The sequence below is a fragment of the Macaca mulatta genome, chromosome 9 (genome assembly GCF_049350105.2).
Source record: "Macaca mulatta isolate MMU2019108-1 chromosome 9, T2T-MMU8v2.0, whole genome shotgun sequence".
Taxonomy (NCBI): domain Eukaryota; kingdom Metazoa; phylum Chordata; class Mammalia; order Primates; family Cercopithecidae; genus Macaca; species Macaca mulatta.
In genome coordinates this window covers 61,159,411-61,179,586 of record NC_133414.1, presented here as the reverse complement: position 1 = coordinate 61,179,586, position 20,176 = coordinate 61,159,411, and the positions used below count along the sequence as shown (strand labels likewise).

The window sequence follows — 20,176 nt, the reverse complement described above, 5'->3', positions numbered from 1 at the left end:
GGCCCCTCCACTGACCACTGGCCACCGGCAGAAGCCCACCCAGCCACACAGGGCCTTTCCCAGCACTTTCCAAGCCAGCGAAGGTGACCTCCCTCTGGCAAACAGAAATCCGCGCTGTTGGGAGACAGAGCAGTAGGCATCTACCTCCACAGAGCCATCTTGAGCACCTGGTATGCGCCATATTGTTAGCACGGAACTCTCTCCCCATCCCTGTCTCAGCAGCTTCCTTGGAGCCAGCCGCAGGCCTGAGGAGGAGGAGAGGGGAGTGGCCATCAAGCCATCCCAACTCAAGAGAGAACCCACGGGCCCCATAGGAGGGACCTGGCTGCCCGTCTAGACCCTCAGTCTCTCGCTCTGTGACTCTCAAGTTCCCAATATGTCTGTCTCTCTCTTCTTTTCTGTCTTGATCTGTTTCTTTCTCTGTGTCTTCTTCTCTCTCTGTCTCTGTCTCCCTCTCTGTTTATCCTTCTCTATATCTCTGTCTCTGTCTCTGTTTCTCTCTCCCTCCTCCCCTCCTCTCACTCTCTTTTTCTCTCTCCCTCCTCCCCCTTTTCTTGCATTTCCCTGGGGATGATGGAATTTTCTTCTGCATCACCATGTGGCTAGACAAATCAGCCTTGGCCTTTTCGTTCCTGCATGAGAGGAGAAGGCCCTCCAAAGTCCCACAGGCTCCATGGTGTCTGCTCCAGCCAGGTCCCCTACCCAAACCCTCTGAATCGCTGGCTCTGGGGATGGTGACAGCCCTCTTTGCCTGGTCCTCACACTCAGTCCCAGACTGTGTAGACCAACGACCTTGTGTGTCACATCCCTCATGTCCCCCTCTAGGGAAACTGGCCAGAGTGGGAAATCACAGCCAGATTGCAGGTTATGGGCAAGGGACTGAGGGCTCATGTCTGTGAAGAGAGGGGCCTCGAGGGGCCCAGGCAGGGAATGGTAGTGCTGGGAGCACTGTGGAGAGTGGTGGGGTCTGCAGGAACCTGCCCCCAACTAGATGGGGCAGCTGCTCTCCTGCTGCATGTCTCCTTTCACATCTGTGGCCAGAGTCTCCAACTTTTCAGGAGAAACTGCAGATCTAGATTTTCATATGAAAATGTTGAGACATAATTCAAAGTTTGTTGAGAAGCACTCTGCAAGCCAAATAAAACACATCAGCAAGACGGATCTGGCTAGCACAGCACATTCATGACCTCTGTTTGGTGTCCCCTAACACCCAACCTTGGGCCCCAGCCACCTTCAGGGCTGGTAAGGAGGCCTCTGCTTCCAGGACCCATGCTCCTCCCTCGCCTTCATCCTGGTCATGGGGCTCTGCCTTCCCCAGAGCTGTCCCGGAGCTCAGATGACCCCTGTGCAGGAGCCCATCTGCAATACAGCCTCCAGGCTGGTCAGCCCGCGTAGACACCTGGTCGTTCTCCATGTCCCTTACCTGCCCAGCTGGTCACGAAGCAGAGGTCCAAGCCCCAGGAAGCTCAGGAGCACCGGCTGCAGAGGAGAGAGGGTTGCTGGTGTTTCATGCACCTTCTTTGCTGTTACCAAAGCTCATGTTTAAATGCAATTACTTTCTGCCCCTCTCAGGCAACCCAGTTGGCACACCCTGCCAGAGGCCAAGTCCCATGTCCTTTAAGGAAGCCCTAGCATGGGGCTGCCCATTCCCTAGACGTGAAAGGCATCTAGTAAGTTTGCTACTCATTAGCTGTGGGGCCTGGGAAAATGACTTAGTTTGGCTGGCCTCAGTTTCTTCATCTGTAAAATGGGAACACTATCCCATGCTAGATAAAAAGGGACAAAATTAGACAAATTAGATAAATTCCCTCCCAGCTTCACTCATGTGCAGGAATCCTGGAAGAAGGTGAAGGAGAAGGAGAAGGAGAAGGAGAAGGAGAAGGAGAAGGAGAAGGAGAAGGAGAAGGAGAAGGGGAAGGGGAGAGGGAAGGAGAAGGGGAAGGGGAAGGGGAAGGGGAAGGAGTAGGAGAAGGAGAAGGAGGAGAGCAGAAAGGGGAGTTAACATTTATTGAACCTATTATGCGTGAGGCACCTTGACAAGGGCTTACAAATGTCATCTCAACTCACCCTGCCAATCACCCTGGTAGGCTATCACCCCACTGTTCACACAGTCCCCATTTCCACTTCACAGATGAAATCCTGAGCTCCAGGGAAGTTGAGCTATTTGTCCCTGGAAGGGCCCAAGATTTGAACCAAGATTCAAATTTGATCGGTCTCAACATCAAACCTAGAAATCCCAGAGCAGGGCGTGGGGCCACCTGGCCAGCTGCAGTGACCCCCCTGCTGAGCCTTCCACCCCTGGCCCTGGACTGACACTCCCTCCCACAGCTCCAGCATGTGTGGGCCCAGGCTCCTGCGCCCTCCTCAGGGGCTGCCCTGCCTCCACTCTTGACAGGACCTGCAGGCCTCCACCACCCAGCCCATGCTTCCTGCCTGTGTCACAGGGGTGCCCAACCCAGTGCTGGCCTCCTCCTCTCGGTGTTGCAGGCAGCCTGCCAAAGCCATTCCTGGGCTCAAGTGGACCCTGTGGACAAGAGAACACTCCCCCAACCACTGCCTTCTTGGCCCAGCCAACTCCTTCTCATCCTTCAGAACGCAGTTCAGACATACCTCATATTAGGGGCTGTGCCTGGCAACCCCAGCTCCCCAGGCTGGACTGAACGCCTCCCTAGGCCACACCAGCACCCACCTTGGCCTTGGTCTCATGCTTTATCAGTGAGTCCGCTTTGCAATGAGGGGCAACACTAAGTTGAGGTAAGGCGCTCTCCCGGGGCCACTGCCTTAACCTGAGGGTCCCGGCAACTGTCCCCGGGGCCACTGGTCCTTGCCTCTGATGCCACCCTGTGCTGCTGTTACCTACTCTCAAGCAAACCACACCCTGTTGGGAGGCTCTGGGGCTGCAGAGGCTGTGAGGACAGAGCCTGAAGCCTCTGCTGGCGTCCCACCCTGAGCTCTGAGAGAACCCCCAAGTGAGAACCCCCACCCTCTGGGTTACACTTTGCTTTTCCCATGTGGCCACAGGTCCCAGGCTGGGGACTGGGCCACCTTCCCTTCCTCATGCTTTATTTTCATGCCCAGCTCTGGGTATCTTCTCGTCGGGGACTGTGCATGCCTCTCTCAGGGCTGAGTAGAGCTGAGTGGTCCAGGAGCCCTGGCTACCCCCAGGTGATATCCCGTGGTATTGTTAGCATGGGAGGTGATGTAGTGAAGACAGCTTGTCAGCTAGGATGGGGGCGAGATGGCCATCTAAGCAATGTCAGAGCAGGGCACCCACTCAAAAATGTACAAACATATCTTCCAATCTTCCAGCTGTTGGGAGAGCTTGGGCCATCCAAGGGCACAGCGCCCCCTGCTGGCCATGCTGATGATGTGCCCTAGCTCACAGGGCTTTCCTCTGCAGCAGCTCCCCGGAAGCTGGGCAGGGGAGTGCTGGGCGGGGTGGGGGCGGGATAGGGGTGTGCATGCATGGGCCATTTCTCATTCTCTCACATACACACATGCTCTGACATCTCTCTTGAGGACCCCCTGTGCCCACTGGCACCACCAACAAACCAATCACATAGCCAATCAACAAATTCACAAGCACCTGTGGTGTACACACTGGCCCAGACTCACCTTACCTGGATGCTCCCCACCTCCACTCTCTGTGTTCAATTTGCCAGAGTCCTCCTGCCCCACCTCCCATGGTTCTCACCCCCACAGAACTGCCCCTTGTGCCTTCCTCCTCAGCCAGGTCTTCATGCCCCCAGCAGGACACATATCCAGGGCCTAACCAAGTGGCCTGACTCTGCACTCTCCTGCACCCATCCATCCCGCACACCACCCGCACTCTAGTCCTCTTGCCAAGAACGCTCCAGTGTTCTCACCACCAGCTCCACAACCTCCAGGGCTTCCCAGTCCTTGAGAAAGAGCCCAGGGAAAGCCTTGGGTGATCAGACTCAACCTGCAGACACAGCCCTGCCTGCCTGACTCCCACTCACACCTGCCCTCTAAGCAAACTGCAGCAGCACAGCACCATTCCCAGAAAGCCCCTTCACAGCAGCCTCCCACACACCTCCACAGCCCCCACCTGCACAGGCTCACTCAGCCTCGCAGAGCCCCCCTACAGCCCTGAGCCCTCGTTCCTATGGAAGACTCATGCCGAGGCCCTCTTGCCCATTCCCATTGCACATGGACCCACCAGGCCACTCACCTCTTCATCTGAGCCCCCTACACCCAGAAGCACCCATGGCCCGACACCCTCTGTGGTGTCCACCCTCCCGCCCACACTCAGGGTTCTGTACAGAAAAGAGTGACGCAGGGAGCATAGTGAGCATGGGCTCCGACACCCAGTTTCCCCGGAGAAGCCTTTCAGATAAATCATTTTCACATGGCAGCTTTGGTCCTCCGGGAGGGCAGCAGCTGAGGAGGGGGCATGACGGGGCAGCCAGCAAGACCATTGTTCACGCCTTGGCTGCTGGAGCCAGGCCCCTACCCCAGTGCCCCTTATCCATTGGAGGAGACCAAAGGAAAACAAGGTCTGGTACCCGAGGGGCCCAGTGACCCATTTGAGCAGCTCCCCTCAAGCGGAAGTTTCCCACATGACCTTCCAGCCGGGCCCTGGGCTTTCCTGCCTCCACAGCAACCGCAGCTCCTCACTTGGCACTGGGTCTTGGCCCAGGGCACAGGGGGAGGGAGGAAACGGGGAGGTGGGGAGAGGATGCACAGGCCTGCCCCAGACTCCCAGCGGGCAACAGCCCTTCCTGTAAGGACTTCTGGGTCCTCTGACCACCTCTTTCCACCACCCAAAACTGGTCATGGCCTGCACGGGTTTGGGGACCCGGTGAGCTACACCCACATCACTGGGATGCTTCAAAACAGCTGTGTGACTCCAGGCGAGTGTCAGGACTGTGGGTTCTTCATGCCCTCCTGGCTAAATCAAGCTTGGAGGGCCCATGTGGAGATTCGAGGGAAAATGCACACTCAGGCCCAGGAGCAGTGTCTGGCACCAGTGAGTGGAGCTCCCTTTTTAACATATTCTTGGGTATCGCCTCCACCCAGGGTCTGTTTGTCCCCAAATTTAAGCTTCCTGGGTTCTGACTATGTTGGGCCCAGTGGTGTGGTCTCTGCCCAGCTGGACGTCAGCCTCCCCTCGGCCTCAAGGGCCTGATGCTACCACCTACGTCTCCTGACCATGAGTCTGAGCAGTGTTGCTCCCTCTCTAAGTCCCAGGAATGGTGCACTTGTCTGCCACTGGTATCTCCACTCCCCAAGAACCTTCCTCACCCATCCTACTGGGCCACCCAGGACTTCCGGCCCTCTCTGGCCTTCTGACAGGCTCTGCTGTAAGCTCAAGCTCTCCACCTCCTCACGCCCAGCCTCTCACAGGACCAATGCACCTCAGTAGGCGCTTGACCGAGGGCGGCAGGGCCGTGTTGAATACACAGATTTCCTCTATGAGCCTTTGCGGTGAGGAAGGCAGAGAGCTTGCCAGCAGCCTGGCCTTTTGTCCCGTGCCCTAGGCCCTTTGGAGGGAGCCCCTGCCCTGCCCCTGTGGCCTCCCCACATCTTGCACTGTTGCCTGGCCTTCTGTAGCCAGCGCCTCACACCTCCCAAGCCTCAGGCGGAGGCCTGCCACTCACGGGCCACAACTGCCATGTCCTTGGAGCCTTAAGATGCAGGTGCTGAGAGTTCGGTCTTGCCTGCAAAGGCCCCCCTGGAGAGGTCCCTCCCATCAGACCTGGAGGCTTGGGTCTGTCTACATGCATTTGCATGGGGCATGGCTGGTTTCCAGAACCTCAGAACCCAATCCACCTGCCCACATAGCCCACACCAGCTGACCAGTGACAGTGAGGCCAATCACCAGGCTCCTCCTCACTCTGAGGTCTCCCTGCTGTGACCGTCCTCAACTTTTGATTCCTCCTTCTTACAGCCCAGCTCCCCGACTGGACTCAGTTCTGGGATTTGGGATCTGGCCTTGATCTCCAACTTGCTCCAGACTGTGCCTTGGAGTTGGCCCAGTCCATGGTCAGGTGGGCTACCCGGAGCCACTTTGGGCCTCTCAGAGCCCATTTCTTTGGCGGTTGGTGCTGTGGACAGAGAAGGGTCTGGTGGAGAGGGGAGCGGAGACATGCAGGATTCTGGTGCCTGGAATGGCCGAGGTTGGGCCCATCGCTCCCTGGAACCACTGGCTGCCTCCTCTCTGGGGCTTGTGTTTGCCACAGTCTGTGAGCTTGGTGCCCACACCCCGTGGAGCACCATGGCCAGATCCAGGCAGCAAAGGTGAGGTTGGCTCACAGAGAAACCTGCGGAAGCCTCTGGCCCGCATCCCATCCCAGGCTCAACCTGCCTCACAGAAAGGACAGGAGACCCCTGGCACTGGGGCTGGAGCCCAGGGCATCTCTTCCAAGTTCCTCTGGATTATGAAAAATATTTAATGTGATATCTCAGCTCTTTTCAAACAACATGGGGTGACGTCTACAGGGCACTTGCCTAATGCTGAACATCTGGGTCAGCAGTAGAAATGCCTCCAGTTATTGGGGTGGCTCCTAATATCCAGATGTCAGGCACCAGGGAACCCAACTTAGGGACTAAGATCCTCACTTGGGAAGGGTCCTGGGGGCTGTCAGAGGGAGGGTCACCACTCGCAGATGAGCGAGTGTGCACATCTGGATTCATTTCCACGACTCAGGATCACCCCGGGCAGCATCAGGGGCTGCGGGGGGATGGGGGTCACAGGCTCCTACCCTCCTCTTGGCCCTGGAAATATGAAGGCCTTCTGTGCCCTCCTCCAGTACCACCTGTGAGTGCCTGGCACACAGTGGGCACTCAGTGAATGCTGGTAAGTGCCTGCTGACCAGAGCTCATATGGGGGAGCGCACCTCCCTGGCAAGCTGGATCCCATCAGTGTCGGCCCACATGTGCACCAGCCTCATCTCAGCTGGGAGAATCGCATCAGGACAATGGGAAAACTTCTCCCCATTCCTCTGCCAGGTGGGCCCAACGCCAGAGCTGCGATCCAGGGCGTCGCTGCCAAGTTTCCAGGCTCCCGTCAGGCATCACTCCCACCCAGGGGGACCCTGCACAGTCTCACTTCTTTAGAGACAAATCAAATTGGAGAGACTTGGCTCGCATCGAAGACAAGGCTATGTTGTTTACACACATTTTTTGGGAAGAGGGAACAAATTATTTTTCTTCTTGTCCATGGGATGCCGATGATGAGTTCTGGGGGAACCACTCAGAGGCACCTGTCGCGAATTCCCAGGGCAGGGCGAGTGGCGCAGGCTCCTGATTTAGAAAGAAAAGCGCAGCATGGGTCCTCTAAAGTCCAGTGGCAGCAGCTTGCAGGGGACACTGTGGCACTCATGGTGCCCTAAAAGTCACATGGGATGGAGGCCACAGTGGACGACGCATGCTGATGACATGGCAGGAAGGGCAGGTCTTAACTCAGCCCGAGGGTGCTTCTCCCCGGTGCCACAGGCTTGCACTTCCGGGCTTACTCATCAGGACCAAGGGGAGAGGCAGGCTGATGGCTCTAGGTCTGGGTCCCTCTGACACACCCACACAGTGGTGGAGCCTTGAGGACAGCCTGGGGCCTGCTGCAAGTGTCCCAGGGAAGAGAACATGGGGGATCTCTGCCTGTCCACATTGGAATGCCTCCTCCATGGGAAACACTGCAGGCTGGGCATCTCTGGGGGAAACCACCAGGAGCCTGCACAGAGGCCCTGCCCAATGCACTGGAGCGTGAAGCAAGGACAGTCTGCTTGCCCTAAGCGCACCCCATCTGGAGAGAGTGACTATGGCACTGGCCATCCTGTCAGCTGGAAACCTCAGGGAACCAAGGCAGGGAGAGCCCCCAGAGGAGGTAGCAGCTCAGGTGAGCCTCACATGATCACCTGCAAGGAGGGGATTTCTAGAGGGGCATGAGTTGACTATGGGATGCAGCTGCTGCTGCTCCTTCTTCTTCTTCTTCTTCTTCTTCTTCTTCTTCTTCTTCTTCTTCTTCTTCTTCTTCTTCTTCTTCTTCTTCTTCTTCTTCTTCTTCTTCCTCTTCTTCCTCTTCTTCCTCTTCTTCCTCTTCTTCTTCTTCTTCTTCCTTCTCCTTCTCCTTCTTCTTCTTTCTTCTTCTTCTGGCTAAAAAGAAGGAAGAAAAAGTCCCACTCAGCTTTACCATCCAGATCACATTTGGCAGAGGCTCAAAGAACCTGCGTGTGGCGCCCTGGGTGGAGGAACGCTCTGGTCCCGACAGCAGTCTCCCTCTTGCTAAGGCCTTCCCTGACTCCCCAACATCTGCTCCCCATTTCCCTTCCCTGGTCTCCCCACTCTGCAGCCTGACCATCACAGACACAGTGTGGGCGGGACTGTCAGCCCCTCCAGGGCAGCACCTTGCTTTCACAGGGCTCACAGTTGAGCTCTGCCCTGAGTGCCTTCCATGCGCAGTGCTCATTCATTTTGGTTCATTCAGCACCTTCCCATTTTACAGGTGGGGAAACATAGCCCCGGAGAGGCTAAGTGACTTGTCCAAAGCAACCAGCTGGTGTATGGCAGAGCAAGGACTCCATCCAGGCTCCCTGACCCCAGGGTCTGCATAGTTAACCCCTGGCCCGTAGTATCTAAAATGGTAATGTTATCTAAGGTCTGGAATTTTTGCAGTTGCAATGTTCCCAGAGCCAAAAACAGTGGGTAGCACATAATGAGATCTTCATAAATGTTTGTGAAATGAATGAATGTAGACATGTGTAGACACACATGCATTACAGTGAGAGAACTTTGTCATCTCAGTTACACTGAACCACATGGCATTTCAGCTCGGGGTCCCCACTGTCTGTGTCAGAAGCCTCTGGGGCCTGTGAAAGCAGCACACACCATACCTTCGAGTAAGGGTAAACTACCAGCAAGCAATGTTGGGTGCAGGGAGCATGGCCTTTGGGCCAAGCACCAGGCAGAGAATTGGAGCATCTGCTGGAGTCATTTTCCTGACCCTTTGTCCTTCTGCCCACAGTTCTCTCCCTTTCCCAGCACAGCCTGGAGGTTGGAGGCCTCCGTAGAAGCCTCATTGAAGAGAAGACAGTCTGTACTAGAAACTCGAGGATTAGAACTAGGATTAAATCCTGCCTTCTCACTCGGAAGTTGTGTGATCTTGGGCAAGTGTTCCAACCTCTCTGAGCTCCAGATACCTCTGGATTGACAAGGTCAGGGTTTCTCCCTGAGAAGTAACTTTCTAACACCTTGACATACACACTATCTTGGCCTATGTCCCGGACCGCTGGGCCAGTTTCAACCTCTCTGCTGGAGACAGCAGCAAGGTTCCTGGACAATCCCTATGTTCGAAGTCCACTTGCCACTGCCTACAACGGCCTGTCTGCCATTCCCCAGGCCTCAGTGCTATTCTGCGGTGAGCACAGAAGTGTCCTTGCCCAGTCTCAGTTTTTATTTATTTTTCATTGTCAGCCTCAGTTCCAAAATCTTACCATGTTATTAGAGGAAGGTATATTTTTGACAACTTTATCCACGGTTACTTTAAATCAAGGTGTCATATACACAGTGCCAAGACTGAAGATGTTTTTCAACATAAAAATCCATTTGATGATGAAAAGGCTGTTGAGAATCCCTTTTGAAATTTCATCAGCCAGTACTCAGAGGACTTTTGGATTTGACTAACACAGAGGAATCGCTTCTTGGTAAAGGATCTCAGATCCAGATGTTGTCCCAATGGAAAAAAGAAAGAAAGAAAAGAAAAGAAAAAAAGAACCTTTTCCAATATTCCTTTATAAGTAAGCGGGTGCTGGGGATATGATGTCCACTTTACTGGGACAAACCAAAATATCTTGATAAGTATAATTTTTTTCAGCAAATAACCTGCTGTTGGAAATTTTTTTAAAAACAAACACAGTCCTGTAATCTCTGTCAAGTTCAGTGGTAAACTTGTATAAAAAGAACTTAAAGAACTTAAAAAGTCAACTGTCATCTGGGTACCAGTAAACTCAACGTAAGTAGTGATTCGGCAAGGGAGCTTAGGTTTTTAAAATGTACTTTCATTTTTTTGTTAACAAGATATGAGTTAACTTCTTAATGAAACCCAAATAAAATGTAAAATATAGTATGTATTAAAGGTTGGCATAAAATAATTTCCATGCATGTCAAGTCTGCACCTGTTTATCTGGGGGACTATCATCTCACAGAAACCGAAAACCTCCTGACAACTTGAGTGTCTTGCTCTGCAAATTGGGAATGACAGCACCTACCTCTCAGAGTTGTTTGTTCACCTCCCCTGCCCCATATTCCAGGTGAACCCCCGACAGTGGATGCTTAGTTCCCCAAGCCAGGATTTAGGCCCAGGTGTGTGGCTCCTTACGGAACATCCTAAGTGACAGCATGCAGGCTTTGCCTCTGAAGAACAGCCCTTCCCTCCTTCCCTTCCTCCCTCCCTTTACTCCACACCTCTGCATGAGTATCTAGTGGGCACGGGCCAGGGGCAATGCTCTAGTACTTGATGATACAACAGTGAGCAAAGTCTCTGTCCTCACAGCGCTTACCATGTAGAACAAGAAGAAAGATGTTAAAGGAACACACAGATGTCTAAAGTTTAATGCAAATAACATAAAAGCGGAGATAGATGAGTCCCAGGCTTTTCCACCCTTCCCCCCTTTAAAACAATCCCCTCTGCTTTGCATGCAGGCTTCTCTCCTTCTACCCCAGCCCTGGTGAGAGCATTCAGAGAGCTCCAGGGAGCATTAAATGGAAGGGGTGGCTCTAGGTCTCGCAGCCTCAGTGGAGACTGGTCACTGCCCCTGTCCAGAGTCTGAGCAAGCTAAGCGGGCTTGGGTCTGATCAGCATCCACCCACGAAGCGGGCAGGAGGGAGGGCAAGTGTGCAGAGGGACAGGCCACACTTCTTCCAAACCCATGCGTGGAGGCAGGCAGGTGCCCTGCTGTGGCTGTGAGACAGGACTCAGGGGATGGACCAGCTCCAGGAATGGGTATGGAACAGATTCACATGGCCCAGGTCGGATTCAGGTCGCAGCCTGGTAGGCAGCTTGACTAGGCCAGCACCAGAGCACAGGCCCTGCCATGGAGGCTGGAACCTGTAGGCTGGGCTGCCAGGCTTTGGGCGTGCAGAGGAACACACCTGGGGCTTTGTCTACGGCGCTGCCTGGTGGACAGTGAGACTGAATGGGGGAGCAGCAGAGCAGTCAGGAATGATGAGGACACGGGGTGGTCCTCAAGCCTGGTCCATTGGCTATGGCAAGCCTAGTTTGGGGATAAGGTGGCTACACCATCATAGGGTTATTACACGGGTTTTCGGAACCAGTCTTAGGATCAAATCCCACTCCTGTCCCTTCTCAGCTGGGTGACTTTTGGCAAGGTTTCCTCATCTGTAACTTGGGAACAGTGACAGGTGCCTTGCAAAGCTGTCTTGAGAATTGAGATGGTGAAATCTAAACCTCAAGCTAAAGCAAGTGGGGAGACAATGGTCACTGCTGTGAACAGACGTATCAGCAGCGGCCGTGGTGTGTGACAGAGCTGTCCCCCCCCGCAGCATAGTTCCGTGAGGCATGGCTGGGTAGGCCGTGTGGGGCCAGCACATTCCCACCCTGCCCACCTACCAAGGCCTGTTTGTGTTAATGTCACAGCTCTGAAGTATTATCATCAGAGGCCATGAGATTTCAAAGGAGCTTCCTTTGCAGAGCCACGTTGCTCTGTCCATAATTAGCGCAAGTTTCCATGAGCATGACGATGAGGCCAGAGGGGCTGCCCTGCGGGCTGGTTTGTTAGTGTAAGACATTCCTGGGACTTCTGCGTAGCCTGGGCTGTGCTTCTCCAGCCCTCACTCTCCGTGGCCCCTGCCCTCAGCAGCCCCCAGGCCCTCATTAAGGGATTAGCGATATGGGCCATGCAATCCCTTGGCCATCTGCTCGAGAACTGCTGGCTCTTTGCTCTGTCCCCACTGAATCTTATCAGTGGTCCTCGCGCAATGTTTGTGCTGCAAAAATCAAAGTGGGTCTTGGGCGGAAATTATAGACCACTGGTGTCATGAGCTAATTAAAGACTACGGGGTCATATACAAGGGAGAGGACACAGATTTCTCTCACTAACTGTCCTTCTGCTAATGGGACATTGACAAGCACAGACCAGGCAGAAGGCTGAGAAAGCCAACAGCCCATGAGAGTGTGATAAAGGGTGACAGTGACAGGTCTTGCTTCACCAAGTATAGATTGGGGGATGCTCCTATCAGGGCCCAGCACCCCTGTCACAGAGGGTGTGGCTGCGGGGCCTGGCAGCAGGCTAGGAGCACACCCCCAGCAGCCATCCAGAGCCTGAGGGAGGGGATCTGTGAGGGGACAGTCTCATGTCAATGGCAACACATTTATGACCCAGGAGGCAGTTTAGGACAGTTCTGAATGTCTACATCTCCATCATCAAAACAGATTAAAATTCAAGAACAATCTTGAACAATGGGAAACAGGCAGACAGGGAAAGACCAAAATGTAACCTTGAATAGCTTCTGCTGTTGTTCTCTGTTTACCAGGAGGCTGTGGGCTTCTTGAAGGCATTGCCTCCCTCACATGCGAGGTGGGGGTCTGGGGTGATCTGAGTGAGTGATGGGAGCTCACATCCTTGCACTTGGGATGAGATAACATCCCCAGGTACCATCTGAGTGCTCCAACCCCCTCCACACTCACCTCAGTTCCCAGCCCCAGGCAGATGGACCAGAGACTCCACTGCTGAATCTAAAGTAAAGGCTGCAAATGTACGACCACTAGGGTCAATATCTGGTGACGTAGGTCCCAATGATCACACTTGCCATGGGTTCCTGCACAGAGGGTGATCCTATCCTAGAGGACTGGCTCCACAGCTTCCACAGGCCAGGGAAGGGGTCACAGGAGCACACCCCCACCCAAGCAAGTGTAGTCCCTGCCAAGACTAGCAGTGCTGTAGTACCCTTGCCCACTCTCCTGTGGTTAGGACCCCCAGTGATGGCACATGTCATCCAGTTCGGAAAGATCATCAAGCCTCAAGACTGGGCAGCACCTCCCACTCAATGCACCCATGTGGCCAGCCCCTCCAGGGACACGCTTCGGCCTGGGTGCGGGGGGTATTCGAGGAAGGACTGCCCTGTCTGTCAGGGAGTGCTGGAAGCTGATACAGTATGGTACAATCTAATAATTCTCTGGGGAGACCTTCTGAGCCCCTCCCACTTCCTTCAGCCATTCTCCATGCCCCCTTTTGTTGAGTATAACCCTCAATTTCTTTATCACTCAATCCAGCCTTCTCTGGCAGAGTAGCACCTACTATTTTCCAGGGGAGGCTTCTCAAACTAAGGCCTGTAGGTGAAATCCAGCCTGCTGTCTATTTTTATTGATAAAGTTTAGTTGGAACACAGCCAGCTTAATCTGTTTATGCATTGCCTGTGGCTGCTTTCCAGCTACGATGGCAGAGTTGAGTGGTTGCAGCAGAGATCCTATGGCCTGAAAGCCTAAAATATTTACTATCTGACTCTTTATAGAGAAAGTTTACTGTCTCCTATTCTAGGAGGTGTAGAAAAACTATTTTAGTTTAGCCTCATAATGTCCCTGCGTAATAGACCCTGACTTTCATTTGAAGGAAAGCCACTAAGTCTTGGCAAAGTTAAATAGAACCCAGCTGTTAGGGAGGGGAGGTGGGCCTCAAACCCATGTGTACTAACTGTAAAGACTGTCCTTTTGGCGTTTGTCTGGTTGCATCTTTGGCAGAATAAGCTGAGGGTGAAACATTGCCTTGATCCTGTTGCTGGAGCAGGGCTAGAGCTTTTACACCTCCTAAACCTGCAGAATGTCTAGTAACAGCCCCCAACTTTCCCCATGGAAGTCCTGGTTAAAATGAAAAGATAAATGACCCTCTCCATATTATCCTCCAAGATCCAAAAAATTACTCATTCAAACAACTCTTTGGTCTTCTCCTTAGGTTTGTGATGTAAAAGTGTATCAACCAGTGAGCCTTTTCCTCCTCCCTTTGATCCAGGCATTGTGTGTGCATTTGGAGCCTGAGCCAGGTGGGTAAGGTGAACCTGGATGCCCCATGAGGTCCTTTTTGGGGTTGGCAGGTATCTCCTCACTGGGCAGTGGAGACACAGGATGAGGAAGTTGATCTGTGGCTACAGAGAAGCTGTCAGAGACAGAACCTCTGGTTACTCAGTGATGGCCCTCCGGGAGTCAGGAACCCAACAGACGTAATCTTTAGTCTGCAGGATCGCCCAGAAAGCAGATGCGCTGGGCATCAGGGTGCCTCTTGTTCTCTCTATTGGCTTTCAAGCCTCTGAACACCCTTAGTGCTTGAAGAACTGGCCCAGCATGAATGAGTTCTGCAGGATTCAGGACCCAGCTGCCGCTACAGATAGGGAGCAGGGCACTCCAGACTCAGCCATATTCCTGCTGCTGCACCCACCTGCTTGTTACCTGAACTCTGCCATCCAGCGGTGAGCTCTGCCAGGCCTCACAGTGGGGTGGCGGGGTGTGGCCCACACCTCCCCACCACCCACCCCCAACCTCCAAGTTGACTTCGGTGGTCAAGTTTGCTTTGATTCCTGCCTGTTCCCTAAGCCTGTGCTCCAGGCTTCTCTGTCAACCACCCCATCAGTTCAATAAATTCATTTTCTACTAAAGTCAGCCCACACCTGTGCAGAAACTGAGTTAGTGCAATTAGGTGTCTTGCCCAAAGTGATAACAGATGGGAAAATGCAGAACTTGGATTCAAGTGCAGCTCCTCTGACCCTAACAAGCACAGGCCTCTCTCGCTAGCCCACACCCCTCTCAAGGAGCAACACTGCTCTTTCTAGACCCTCAGAAATGGGCCACCTCCCAGATGCCAGGTGTGAGTGTCCCGACACCCTCCCCTCACCCTCCTCCCCAGCCAGGGCTTCTCTGATGGATTTTCCTGAGTCGGACTATTGAACTACCTGCCTTCCTGGGAAACACCTTCAAATCCGCAGAGGACACAGTGGGCTCCAGAAATGAAAGTGGAGCGTTTCGCCGTGTGTGGAGCAGTGAGAAAGGGAAGGCGTGATCTTGGAGAGTGCAGTTAGCCTGCAGTGGGCAGCCTGACCTGTCGGGCCCCGGAGGCGGGGGAGGGACACAGGGGCCTCCAGTCACAGGAGGTCCTTGGGGGGACAAGGCCTAGTTGAGGAAGAGGGCAGAGGGCCGGTTCCCAGCACACCTGTCAGGCCCCACACATGGGGCCTTGGGGTCCCAGAGATTTCTTTGCAATGCCTAAAGCTTTGCTATCTGAGCCTAAAGACATGTGGACAGGACAGGGCAGGATGGCATAAACTTGACCTCCTTCCCCTTGTCCCCTGAGTCGCACCCTCCAGACATGGACTGGCTGCACAGATGGGCTGGACACTCAGGGGGAAGGTCAGACTCGCCAGTCTGGGACCCTGACTTTGCTGTTCGCGGCCAGGTGTCTGTCCTGAGTCAGACTACAGCTGTCAGCTGTGTTCACAGGTGTGTGTCCCCACAGAAGGTGACTGGCTATTCCAGTGGGAGTGTTGGGAGGAGGAAGGAGAAGAGGGTTCTATAGGCATCCGTTCTGCTGCGACTGTGTGTGGCTGAGTGCCCCATGCTCTGTGCCCAGGGCCACCTGTCTCTCCTGTGACGGGTGAATGTGTTGATAGGGGGAGTCCAGATCTTAGTTCCCCTGGTAGTAAAGGGGACCCTGCAGCTCCATCTCAGGGGTGTGGCTCCCTGAGGCAGGCTTTCACCCATAAGGGACTTGCCCAAGATCAAGACAGCAGAGCACTAAAGCCAAGCTGCCCCTCCAGCCCAGCTCTCACCAACCCCAGGAATCGAGAGGCCCCCCACTTACTTCCTCCTGTGTGCCAGGGCTAAGCATTCAGCTTCATACACACACTTACCTGCATTTAACACCTCCAGTCATCAGCCCTGCTTGAATCAAGTTGCCTATCTGCCAGGGAAGTGGCAGAGGTGACCGCTCCTGACCACAGTCACCTGGCCCCACTGGGCAGGAGCATCTCCCGGCTGGGAGCAGTGGGGGTAGGAAAGCCATTTTCTCAAGCATTGGATGGGGCTGGAGGGAAGCAGCCATGCTCTGTGGTGGGCTTTGGGAACACAGATTCCTTGTTCTGGGTGAGCGGTCATGAGGCAATCTCCATTTCCTCAACTATGAAATGGAAAAAGAACCTGAGAGTGCTGGCTTCATGACCTCACTGTGGGGCACACACAAGGAGGATCAGTCCCATGGTGACTGCTACCCACCAGGGCGGGTGCTCCGGCAGTGACGGGCTCGTCCACAGCTGTGGCAACCCCTGACACCCCCAACTTACCTTGTCATTGTCATCTGCATCCTCCCTGTCATTAACCTCCCCATGCCCCACGCCCTCCCTTTTACATCCTGTCTGGGCTGTCCGTGCCAGCTCACCAGCAGCCCATGAAAAGCCTGGACAATGATTGGAGAGAACAGTAATGAATACAAATCGTTCTCCGAGTACCGCAGAGCCAATTTCGGGTGATGCGGCCTCTGGGTGCTAACCATCCTTGGTCCTTCCTGGAATGGCTGTCAGGCCACCGAGGCCGCAGGCTTGATGAAGACGGATGATGGCCTGCGCCTGGGTGATGCTGTAGTAACACAGAGCCCAGCGTTTAATCAGAGCTCTGCTCTCTTCCAGAGCCCAGTAATTGGAGGCAGGTGCTAAGCACAATTGAAATAAAATGTGGAGTTAATAAGGACAGTCGACAAGGATGTTGCAAGTCTCCTGTCCAAGTTTTCAACAGAAATTGGAAGGCAACTTGGAGACCTCAGAAACTATGAGTTAATTTCCTACGTTTCTCTTCAAAAACAAGTACAATCAACTTTAGGGTTTTTTTTTTAAATAAGCTTATTTATTTTCACATTTGCACTTCAAAAATAAGATGGTCAGAAAAGCAGCACATGTCTAAGATACTTACGATGGACTACAGGGGACACCACCTCCGTGGAGGCCTGCACACCCCTCTCTCCACCTTCATGCTCCCCACTCAGCCTCAGAGTCCTCCAGTCTGCCTCTCTGGCAGTCCCTTCCTCTTCCAGCCCATTCCTAATGGTCGCTGCACCCCAATCTTGATTCATCCAGGCATTGCTACCAGTGCAGTCTTACTAGAATACACAACTCCCTGCAGAAAGTTCTATTCCCTCCCAAGTAGAGCTAAGCCCCAATTCTCCATGGTCTTGCCTGAGCTGGGCCCCAGCCTTATCTCCCCCTGCTCCTGCTCTAGTCATGGTGAAAATCCTCCACCTTCTCAGAGGGTCCCTGACACCTCCACTCTTAATATACTCTCTCCCTGGCCTGAAGGATCTTCCTCCCTTCTTCATTGGCATGCTCAGAGAGTGCCCCAAGAGCTGTCCTGAGCCCCGCACCTGCTTCCTGTGCCCACCCATCCCACGGACAGCATCGTCCATCACATCCTACCCTCCACAGGCTGCTGTCAGTGTCCTGTCTCCCATCCCACTAGACTCTGCAGTGGCCAGGTCAGTCCTGATGCCTGCAGGACTGCACCCCGCATGGCACCTGCACCTCGCAAGGTGTGAGGGAGGCACTGGACCCACCCAAGGCTGTCCTTGTATCATGTGCTGTCACTTACTAGCCAGCACATTCCCTCAAAGCTGCACAGGCAACTTTGCCATGGTCTGTGCCCACCCTCTTTATCCTCAAAACAGTCCCAGTTTGTGATTTCATTTCATAAATGACTGCCCCCCTACCAAGAACCAGAACTATAAGAGGCAGATGAAAGAAAGGAAAACAGATTCAAGCCTGAAACCTCCCCGCCCAGCCAGCAAGGTTGTCTCGAGTACCTCTCGGCTCAGTCTTCAGTGAAGTGACACCTGGTGAGGATGGGCTGTGGATTGTCCCCCTCACCAGCTAATATACCTGGAGTACACAGTCACCTGGAGAATGAGCCTCAGGGTGACCCACCTCAGTGTCAAGGGGACTCGAGGTCCATGAGACCCAGCTCCTATATGAGGGGACCATTCTGCAATCATCCCCAAAGTTGGAGTGCATGGAGCTACCATATGATCCAGCAACCCCAATGCTGAGTCTATACTCAAAAGAAAGAAAATCAGTTTATCAAAGCGATGTCTGCATCGCCATGTTTATTCCTGCAGTATTCACAATAGCCAACATGTGGTCACTGAGCTTGACTGATGCTCAGTGTCCATCGATAACTGAATGGATAAAGAAATCGGTGGACAATGGAATACTATTCATCCACAAAAAAGAATGGAATTCTGTCATTCATGGCTGCATGGATGAGCCTGGAGGATATCATGATAAGTGCAATAAGCCAAGCACAGAAGGACAAATATCGCATGTCCTCACTCATATGTGGAAGCTTAAAAACTGGGTCTCATGAAGATAGAGAGTGGGTTGATGGTTACTACGGACCAGGAAGGTTAGGGAGAGCAAAAAATAAAGAGAGGTTGATTGACGGGTACAAATATACAGTTAGATAAAAGAAACAAGACCTCATGTTCAATAGATCAATAGGGTGACAATAGTTAAAAAAAAATCTATTGTACATTTCAAAGTAACTAGAAGAGAATAATTAGAATGTTTCTAGCATAAAGAAAAGATAAATGTTTAAGGTGATGAGTATCCCAATTACCTTGATTTAATCTTTACACATTATATGAATATTTCAAATTATCACACATACCCCTAAAATATGTTCAACTATTATGTCTCAATAAAAAAAAAACTTGGAGTTCAACTTCCCCCAAGACACTCCAGAGAAGGGGTTTTGTGATGAGCAATAGCTCAGAGATCAGAAAGCCCCCTCTGAGTCTTGCTGACATCCTCCTCTCTCTGTCGGCGAGCTACAGAGCCACGATGGAAGCAAATGCTCCCTTCCTCTACCCTCAAATGGAACAGTCCCTTCTGGACATGGTTCCAGGCCCATCTTTCTCCTGCTCGGCCACAGTGCCTCTTCAGAGGACCTTGGTGGGGTCTGCGCAGCACCGAGGAGGCCTCACTCCATTCGGGCAGTTCTGCCTCTATGGAAGACAGCGGCTCAGAGAGTCAGAGAGTGCCCTCTGGAATCTTTTGCAGCTCTGACTCACACCCAGTCATGGCCTTCCCTCTCCCCACCCAAGTCTCTGACCATGTGAGGGGCTTTGCACACAATGTCCCTGATTCTCTTGCATCCTTGTCCTCATTCCAGAGTGGATTCAGGGAAGTGCAATGATCTGAGGGCTGTGCTTACTTCAGGCCCACTTGGGCCTGCCATCTGCTCTTCCCTGTGGCTCCTGGGGGAGTCCGCCCACCTCCCCAACATCCCCAGCCCCGTCTCCCCTGGCTCCAGGCTCCATGCAATCTGAAAGCTCTACAGGCAGCTCAAACTCAGGTCCCAAACGGAACTCATTATGGATCCCTCCAAACTCACTCCTCCTCCATCCCCTGCTCCAAAGAATGACATCACCACCAGCCGGTCCCCACGCCAGAAACCTGGGAATCATTTGAGATGTCTCTGACCCTCATCTCCACCCCCAGCAACCAGCCAGCATTGCGGCTGCACTGGCCTGAGGTTTCCTGAGCCCAGCCCACCCCCTTGCCCACTGTCATTCCCTGGCTCAGGCTCTCATCTTTCGCCAGGGCTGTTACCGCACCAGCGCCCTCACTGTCTTTCTGATTCTAAGCTGGCTCCCTGCCAGTCCTCCCGCAGCACAGGTCTCAAGATGATCTTTATAAAGGTCCCACATGGTGTGTCATTCCAGCTCTAAATCCCTCAAGGGCTTCCCCTACATTGCCAGAACTCAAATGTCTTGACACAGCAAGGGAGAACCTCATGACCTGGCTCAGGCCTGCTCCCTACCTGGGAGCCTTTCCCTCCTGCACACTCAACACTGCTTTTCTCTCACTTTGACCCCTTGTATTTGGACTCCGTTGTCCTCCATCCTCATCCCTGGGCAGTGGCTCTCAAACCTACGTGTGCATCGAAATCACTGTTCAGGCACATAGAACACTGGGATCCCCTCAGGGTTGCTGACTGGTGAGTTTGGGGTGGGACCTGAGAATTTGCATTTCCAATGTCAAGTTCATACGATGGCGATGCTGCTAATCTGGTGGTGCCACACAGCACCCCCACTAAAAGCCTTCAATAAGGGATTGAAAGGACCCAAAACTGTTAGCTGAATGAAGGAATGAACGAGTGGGATACACTCTGGCCAGC

At 53.3% G+C, this 20,176-nt stretch overlaps 1 long non-coding RNA gene across 1 annotated transcript; it reads right to left on the bottom strand.

Annotated features, from left to right (window-relative positions):
- Positions 1-207: 207 nt before the first annotated feature.
- LOC114670120 (uncharacterized) lies at positions 208-4,243 on the bottom strand. The gene is made up of 3 exons (XR_003719605.1): positions 4,193-4,243; positions 1,424-1,479; positions 208-245 (listed from the first exon to the last, which is right to left on the bottom strand). It is a non-coding gene; the product is annotated as an uncharacterized LOC114670120 (long non-coding RNA).
- Positions 4,244-20,176: the final 15,933 nt, after the last annotated feature.